The following is an 8,543-nucleotide window of genomic DNA, read 5'->3' as shown; positions in this document are numbered from 1 at the left end:
CCTCTTCTCTCCCCCTGGCAGAGAGCTTGTCATGCTGAACTGTGAGTGTCCACTGAGTTGTCTACCTCCCCAACTTGACCTGGAAACTTCTTTCAGACTGTCTGGGTCTTGTATCCCCTGCCCCTGCAGAAGGCCTAGCACTTGGTTGATGCTTGATAAATGTTCTGGCGAATGGAGGAAAGACTGACTAGAAAGCAGAAAGAACAAGGTTTGGGAGCCACCCAGGTCCAAGTTCAAATCCTGCCTCTGCCACTTTCCAGCTGTGTTCTCTTTGGGGAAGTCACATCATCTCTCTAACCTCATTTTCTCACTTGTAAAATGAAATTAATTGAGTATCTGTTCATATCGAAACAGAGCTTCTTCCCTGCCCTGAACCCTCATCTTATTCTGACACAGATCAGAGGTGCCCCCCCAACATGCTGCACAGCGAGCAGGACCCTCGTACCTTCCCTCAGCCATGGGCCCACTGGCAGGGGTGCAGGGGTGCTAGGCAGCCCAGTGGGCACGGGCTCTCAGTAGCCAGAGCCAGGGACCTGGGCCAGGCCTGTCACAGCTCCTTCTTGCAGGAACAGAACCCCAGCTGCTCCTCTGGGAAGGAGATCTACTCACTCAGGGAGTCGATGCTCTCCAGCTGCTGGAAGGAGTGAGCCAGGAGGCTGTCGGGGTCAGGCAGCCTGTATTCCAGGGCCCTCGAGGCCCGGCTGTGCGGTGGGGCCAGCACCAGCTGCAGCTTCTGCTCCAGCACATCCAGTCTTGACCGAAGCCTCCGCACTGTCCATTCCTGTCGTGGGGTTCGGGGCTACCATGGGAGGCCTTCACTTGGGCAGGCAGAGCACACCATCTGCAGATGGGCTGTGCCCTTCCCGGCACTGGCACGAGTACCTACCCACGGTGTTGACACAGTGCGGGGGACAGGTGCCCCCTGCATCACTGCATTCGTCCACGTTTGTCTGGCAGGTGTCGCCCTGCCATCCTGCAGGGTGGTGACAGCAGCCTGGCGGTACATCGCTCTGTCCATTCTGGCATGGTGGCTGACATATTGTTGCTCCACAGGCCCTGGGGAGCCTGCCGGTCCTCTTCCAGCCAGGGCAGCAGGCGGAGCGAAGCCCGGTGGAGGCCAGCCCAGGGCTGGGGCGGTAGGCAGTCCTGTAGATGGTGCGGTGGGTGCCGCAGGCTTGGTGCCGTCACAGATGGTGAGGGAGGGTTGGTACATCTGCTGCACGAAAGACTCAACTCGGGGCCCCTGGGAGCCCCGATTGCGCACACCCTGCGGCCAGGCCGGTAGACGTGCTCAGTGCCATCCACTGCCAGCGCCGGAACCACACCAGAAGTAGTTCCCGGGACTCACACATGGCCCGTGTGTGCGGGTGAGGATGGCCTTGTCCTCAGCACGGCCACCCGAGCTGGGAGCACACTGAGACAGGGTTTTTAATGAAATGAGATCAAGCACTGGCACATAGTAGGTGTTCCAGCAATGACGAACGAATGAAGACACAGTCGTCTTAGCAACTGGCAGGGCCTCCTGAGAATTTCGCGTCTGAGTTGATACAGGGCTCGTACTTCCAGATCCTGGTTTCCTTCCCTGCTCCTTCCTCTGTCCCCACCACCATCATCATCTTTAGCAGCAACAACAGCTGCTGGTCGTATGGCAAGTTACAGAAGTTCTATGACTTGGTCTCATGTAAATCCCACAATAGTCCTGAGGTCTGTATTATAATTCCCATTCCACAGATGGAACCTAGGCTTAGAGAGGGTGTATGACTTGCCCGAGGGCACAGAGATCTGAGACGTGAGGGCACTGCTTTTGGCCTTCCTTAGATGAATTGATTTAACATGTACTCAGCAGCCACCATGTGCATGGTTAAGTGCCGACACGATGACAATTTCTTTTGCGGGGAGCGATCGGCTGGAGAGCAGGTCCAGTCCACTTTTTCTATCTCTGTGACTTTGGGCAAGTCCCTTCACTTCTCTGGGCCTTAATTTCTTCATCTGTAAAATGGGCACTATGATGACAGTCTCGTAGGAGAGAGTATGACCCTCTCACGCAATCACTGCGGGGAAAACAGAGACAATGTATTTACGTAGCATAGTGGCTGGCACAAGCAAGCACTCAGTAAATTGTAGCTCGTTCTTCGTTGTCACCTAGATGTCAGCCAGGGGCCTCCTTGATACCTTCACAGGATGAGCTCAAGTAACCACTACAAAGCCCTCTCCAAGATTACTGCAAATTCCTGGGTGATCTGATTTCTCCAGATCCAGCTCTGGCTTCAGCCTATACTCTCTTTGGTCAACACTATACCAAAATAGATGTAAAACTTGGCCCCTTCTACTAGTTCCACAAACACCCCAGTCAAGGCAGCCTCAGTGAGTATTGGAGACTTTTTTTTTTTAAAGGTTTCCAGGTATGGGAGACAGAGAAGCGGATCACATCATAGCTACAAAAAAAACCTCATGGTGAACTAAGAGTAACCTGGTTCCCAAGATGGCCTCAGCCTGCTCTTCTGCTTCCCTCCCCATTGTCCTCAGACCCTCAGCCTTGGGACAGTTGCCATAGTTTGGCTATTGTTTCCAATTCTCTCTTCCTAAGGAGCTCTCCAATTTCCATTCCAGGCATTATCCCACTGTGTGAAGCCTTAGAGGTTGGGGGTGGGGGGCGGGGTGGTGGTGGTGTGCTTCCCCTCCTATCTCCCCCTCACCCACCCACCCCACCCCCACAAGTGAAACTCTGCAGAGTGCTTCTCAGGCCTTCAGGAAGTCCCCACAAGGATGAGAAGAAATGTTTGCTATCATTCACAGTAGTTGATGCTGGTGGGTGGGTGACCCTGCCTGGCTGCTGGCTGCCACAGGGCTCTCCCATACTCCCCACCCTTGGTTCCTGCCCATTTCCCAAACCCAGTCCTCCAGTTTCCGGTAGATTCTCTTGGGCGCTCGATAGCTTAAAACATCCCGTGTCGTTTTAGGAACAAATTCAAATCCTAGTCCACTTCCTTGTTGCCTCCACAGCAGCTGCCTCTCAGAGCTTCAAGAGCAAACCTTCACTCTCAACAGTTTTTCAAAGTATTTTTCCAACGAAAGCCATTCTCTTCCCTAGGACAGGAAGTCACGCGCTGAGGATCTACAAGCCGTATCTGGTCCACAGGGATTTTTTTTTTTAAATCAAATGAACATTTAAAAATTGAGAGATTACACATGAAAATCTGGATTTGTGCCTTTTCTTGTAAACTCATAATATCTGGCATCATAGGACTCACATTTCCCCCCAAGGAGCATGTTGGCCTGAATGGAGAGCAGGGTTCCTACCCTTTAGACAGGTTTTTCTTATGCTCTCACCCACTGGCCTTATTTCTCCTGCTTGATCCCTGTAGGCTTTCTTTGTGACCTTTGCTAAAGGGCATTTCGGGACCGGTTTCCGCCCTCCACTGCATTATTGCAATCAGATTGGGTCCACGAATTTGCTGGGTTCGCAAAGGGCACCGTAGGCAGAAGATACAGCAACAGTGGTCACTTAAGCACGCGAGCGGTGACTGTTCCTGGAAGGGCAAAGGGTCCGGAGGGACTGGGTCTCTGGTGCGAGGGGGCGGTGGGGCTGGAAAGGGTTAACCTGGGGCTTGGTTCTGAAGGGCCTTAACGCTCTCTTACAGGACACTGGGAGCCAGTGCGGGGTTGAAAGCAGGGCCACAGCATGAGGTGTGCGTATGACAAAAGAAGCTGGGAAGCTCGTGGGCAGGATGGATTGAAACCCCTCCATCCCCCCGCCCCCCGCCCCGCTATCCCCGCAGCAAGCCCAGCGAGAAGCTGAGGCAGTGGTCCAGGAGGGCCAGGGATGCTGCGGCCAGGCTCGTGGCAGCGGCGGTGGGAACGGTTCGGAGGATGGCAAGGGAGGGAGTCCAGAGACTGGGCTGCCCAGGAATGGATACGCTTGACCTTGACGGAAGACACTGCGGGCGCTGCGGCGGCAAAGCGCTCGCCTCCCCCCTTTCCCCACCCCCGCGCCGCAGCAGACTGCGGCGGAATCCCGGCCCTCGCCTCTGCGCCCTCCCGCGCCGCTGCGGTACGCGAGGGGCGGGGGCGGCAGGGTGGCGGGGATGCCCGTCTTCCCTGGAAGGCCGGAGAAGGGGGTGGGGAAGGAGGTGGGGGGGGGCGGGGAAGGAGGCCGGTCACGTGGCGCCGCCACCAGGCGCAGCCGGATTGGCGGTCCCGCAGCCGATCCTGCCCGGCTGCTCGGGTTTCCAGGCAAGCAGCAGCCCCTCCCGCGTTCCCGCTTGCAGGGGGTGCTCTGGCCCAGCGCAGAACAGGGTAGGGCGGGGGCCGCACTCTCCCTGCCCTGTTAAACGCTGCCAGGTCCCTGGCTTCGCGCCGGGATCCTCACTGCAGCTTGGGAGGTCTGATTATTGTCTCCGTGAACACATCCCTTCTCTGCTTCTCTTCTGCCTTCTCCCATCTGTCCCTCTTCCTACTGTGCTACCTGAAGGCCAGCTTTGTTAGGACTGGCTGAAGCAGGTTTCTGTTACTCGCCAAGATTTTGTAGCTTTGGGCAAATCAGTTAACCTGCGTGGAGGTGGGGAAGATTCAAATAGATATCTCACAGACACCTCAAGCACCACACATCCAAACCAACCACAGTTTCTCCCCAAACTGTTTCTTCTTTGTGTCCCCATCTCTGTTTTAAGCAAAAACCTGATAGCCATGTCCATCTTGCTGTCCCCCATCAAATCTATGACCGAAACCTATCAAATTCACCTCCAAAATAGTTCTTAAACCTCAATATCCAGTATTTTGCCTTAGCATTTACCCCAATTTGTACCTGTATGTTTATTTGTGATCTTTTCTGTACAGTAAGCTCCATGAGAACAAGGACCTTGTCTTTTTGCTCATCATTGTATCACCAACACAGTACTGTCACACAGTAGGTGTTTGATACAATTTTATTAAATGAATAGATGCATGGCTAGTCCTGTGCTAGGTACTAGGTGTGGAGGTGGACACGGATTTTAAGATGAGACACACAGTTCTATCCTCATGAAGTCATCTATGTAACAAACATGCACCGAGGCCTTCTAGGCTAGCCCCTCAGCAGGACCGGTGCACAAGATGAACAAGACACCTTTTCTCCCTTCCTCCTTCATCTGGAGGGACCACACATGACAATAAGACAATAAGACTCTGGCGTTGGAGGGGTCAGGTGTAGTGGTATATAATGACCTCTAGAGTCAGAAGAGTCCAGGGCTTAGAATCTAATGATCTGGCTTCCCAGGCCAGCTTTGCCTACTTCTGGCTGTGTGACCACAAGTCTCTTCTCTCTCTGAAGCTCCATCCTTCCATCTTAAAAAATGGGAAATAACAGTACTGTCTAAAAGGGCTGAGAGATACGAACAAGGTAAATGGAAACACTAAGTGCCAGGTTTTACAACAATGCGGGGTGTAGGTGGCTGACCATGCCTCCTCCTTAGCCTGGAAGAGACCGGCTGACACCCGCTGAACCAGGGCAATTAATCATAGCATTCCCTTTCATTCTCAGAAGCGTCCTGGGTTTGCACCATAAACTATGTGGTCATCCTAGCAATAAGTGTGACACTAGAGTTATCTCCCCTGTGCCCTGGAGACACAAAGGTGGGAGGGTGGCGGGGCTGACTGGAGGAAGAGATGCTGTGACCATGGAAATGAGTCTGGAAGTATGCATGTGATTACACCAAATGAAGAGAGATAGGAAAGGCATGACAGGCAGAGGGACCAGCATTTGCAAAGGAAACAAAACTTGGTAATTTGGGGCATGTTTAGATAACATCAAGAAGGCCCAATGGCACTCTCTTTGGCAGCACATACACTAAAAATGGAATGATACAGGGCCACCTGGGTGGCTCAGTTTGTTGAGCATCTGCCTTCGGCTCGGGTCATGATCCCGGGACCCTGGGATCGAGTCCCGCGTCAGGCTCCCTGCTCAGCGGGGAGCCTGCTTCTCCCTCTGCCTGCCTACTTGTGATCTCTCTCTCTGTCAAATAAATAAATAAATAAAATCTTAAAAAAATAAAAAAATAAAAATGGAATGATACAGAGAAGATTAGCATGCCCCCTATGCAAAGATGACATGCAAACCTGCGAAGTGTCCCATATTTTTAAGGGGCACCTGGCTGGCTCAGTTGGTAGAGCATGTGACTTTTGATCTCGGGGTCATGAATTCGAGCCCCACGTTGGGTGTAGAGATAACTTAAAAAAAAAAGGCCAAATGGGTCTATTCTAAGAGGCATGGAAGGAGATGGGGCTGGCAATGGGAACTGTAGAAGGGATTGACATGAGCTGGTGGCTTCACAAAAGAGACCAATTGAGGAATTGGGGCCAAAGTCCAGGCAAGAGAAATAATGAGGCCTGTAGCCAGGTCAGGTTCTCTAAGCACTTTAGAAGTAAACTGGACTTGGATGTGGGGGTTGGAGGACAGGTCAGGGCAGGAGAACTTCCAGGTGAATGGGGAGGTCATTCACTGAAGCAGGTGGGGAGAAGGGAGGGCCAAGAAACCTGGAGACAGGAGGCGACCCAGGTTGGACTTGTGGCATTCACCACTCTTGATCCAGAGACTGTCTCATCTCTCTGATGAGGAAGCTAGGAGCGTGAGCTGGGGATTGCTGTTGGGCACAGTTCCAGCCTGGAGAGGCAAGTGGTCTGAAAACATCAAAGTAGGGAGAAGATTGTTTCATAGGTACAGGGTTTCAATCTGAGAGATAAAAAAGTTCTGGAGATGGATGGTGGTGAAAGTTGCACAAACAATGTGAATATAATTAATGTCACTGAATCCTACACTTAAAATTGGTTACAGTGGTATTTCATGTAATGTACACTTTACCACAATTCAAAGAAGAGGGAGGAGGAGAAGGTGGAGGAAGAGTTGCCGGCAGACAAGCAAAGTTGAAAGCTAGAGGAGGGCAGGTAGCTCCCGGGTGTGATTGGTCCTTGGGCCCAGTTGCTGTAGTACTTGTCTCAAAGAGTTCCATGAGCCAAGAAACATACTCTTTTGGCATAGGTTAGTTCACGTTGGGCTTCTTTTCCTTGCATCTGATGGAGTCCTAACACAGGAACTTTCCATTCTCTCTTCTCTCTCACATCCTTTCAGACATTCTCTACTCCTGTCACACCCTGCTGCCCACATTTCCTCAGACCAAAACTGTGCCTCTCCTCCAGGCTCCCTCTGCCCTTTCCCCTACTTTCGAGTGTCAACTCCTACTCATCCTTGGAAACCCAGCTCAAAGGGCTCTTCCTCGGAAAAAGCCATTCCTGACCACAAGGCTTACCATGCCTTCCTCTATATATGCCTTCCTTTTTGTACATGTCTTTGTCACCTAGTATCCCAGTGACCTGCTTTCTTGTCTGTAACCCTCATCAGGCTACGTTGTTCATCTCCATGACCCTCGCGCCTGACAAACAGCCTAGCACAAAGTATCCTAAATGTTTACTGAACGGGTAAATAGATGAGTAAGAATCCTTCTTTCTCTCATTCCATCTCCCTGAGTCACTACTCAGTTTCTACCAAGTGGGGACATAGAAAAAAAAAAAAAAAAACGTGGGAGGAATTACTTTAGTCCCTCAATTCAAGGGTGAATGGATCCAGAAGGGAAGAAAACCCAGTAGAAATGGGGCCATTGCAAAGTTCAATGGCATTTATGAGAGGTCAGCTTTCTGCCAAAGTCATTGATGGTGGCAGCTTTGAGCTGAGGCAGTTTGTTTGGGTGCCAGTGCCAAGACAAGCGAACATTCAGTGTGCTGAGCTTTTCAGCAAGCTTGGATCCTGACAGCTGCCCCGGGAGAAGCACCTAAAAGCCATCTGGGTCTGCCGGGAATCAGGGGATCCCCATCTCCTTCAACACAATCTGACCCAAGGAACAAGGCAGCCCTCTCCCCCACCCTTTGTCTCCCCACCACAGGCACACACCTCCTCGAAGGGGGCCCTGCAGCTGATCAGGACATTTGGCACTAAGGACAGAATAAAAAATAACTACAGGGAACCGTGGCTTTGATAATACTGCATACTTACTAGTCCATGGCTCCCCCCTACAATTCCCAGCCTCCCTTGCACTTAGATTAGGCTCGTATGACAAGTTCCATTTCCAGGCTGGAGTATTTAATTGCCAGTGCACAACCCTCCAGCAATCTTTCCCTCATTGAGGCAATCCTGAAAGCCTTGTGTGCAGGTTGTGGAGGCGAGGATGGAAAAGCCTGGATCTCTGAGTTATCCAATGGAGTAGAGGATATGTAACTCGGAAAGTGCCTTGACCCATATCAGGCATTGCTTGAGTGAGAAAAAATAGACCATTGTTAGGTTAAGCCATTGAGCTATTTGGGTTGTTTGTTACCATAGCAAAGCCTAGCCTATTCTGACCAATATATAGAAATTGTTTTAGCCATCCAGTATCAAACCTCCTTATTTGAAGAGAACTTTCCCCCTCCTTATGGTTTTTGCCAAATCCAGTGGTCGCTTCTCTATTCTTTCCTGATTTCTCAGCAGCATTTGTCACAACTGACCACTCCCCGCTGGAAACATTTTACCATGGCTTCTG

General features: G+C 51.5%; 1 non-coding gene and 1 pseudogene across 1 annotated transcript; one reads left to right on the top strand and one right to left on the bottom strand.

Annotated features, from left to right (window-relative positions):
• Window positions 1–233: 233 nt before the first annotated feature.
• Window positions 234–2,159, bottom strand: LOC102728346 (epidermal growth factor-like protein 7 pseudogene; annotated as a pseudogene).
• A 3,853-nt stretch (window positions 2,160–6,012) lies between these two features.
• LOC115944223 (U6 spliceosomal RNA) lies at window positions 6,013–6,115 on the top strand. The gene has a single exon (XR_004078786.1). It is a non-coding gene; the product is annotated as a U6 spliceosomal RNA (small nuclear RNA).
• The last annotated feature ends 2,428 nt before the right edge of the window (window positions 6,116–8,543 follow it).

The sequence above is a fragment of the Leptonychotes weddellii genome, chromosome 4 (genome assembly GCF_054177405.1).
Source record: "Leptonychotes weddellii isolate Sample4059 chromosome 4, ASM5417740v2, whole genome shotgun sequence".
In the NCBI taxonomy this organism is placed as follows: Eukaryota; Metazoa; Chordata; class Mammalia; order Carnivora; family Phocidae; genus Leptonychotes; species Leptonychotes weddellii.
The sequence above is the reverse complement of the archived record's forward strand: the minus strand, read 5'-3'. Positions and strand labels throughout refer to the sequence as shown.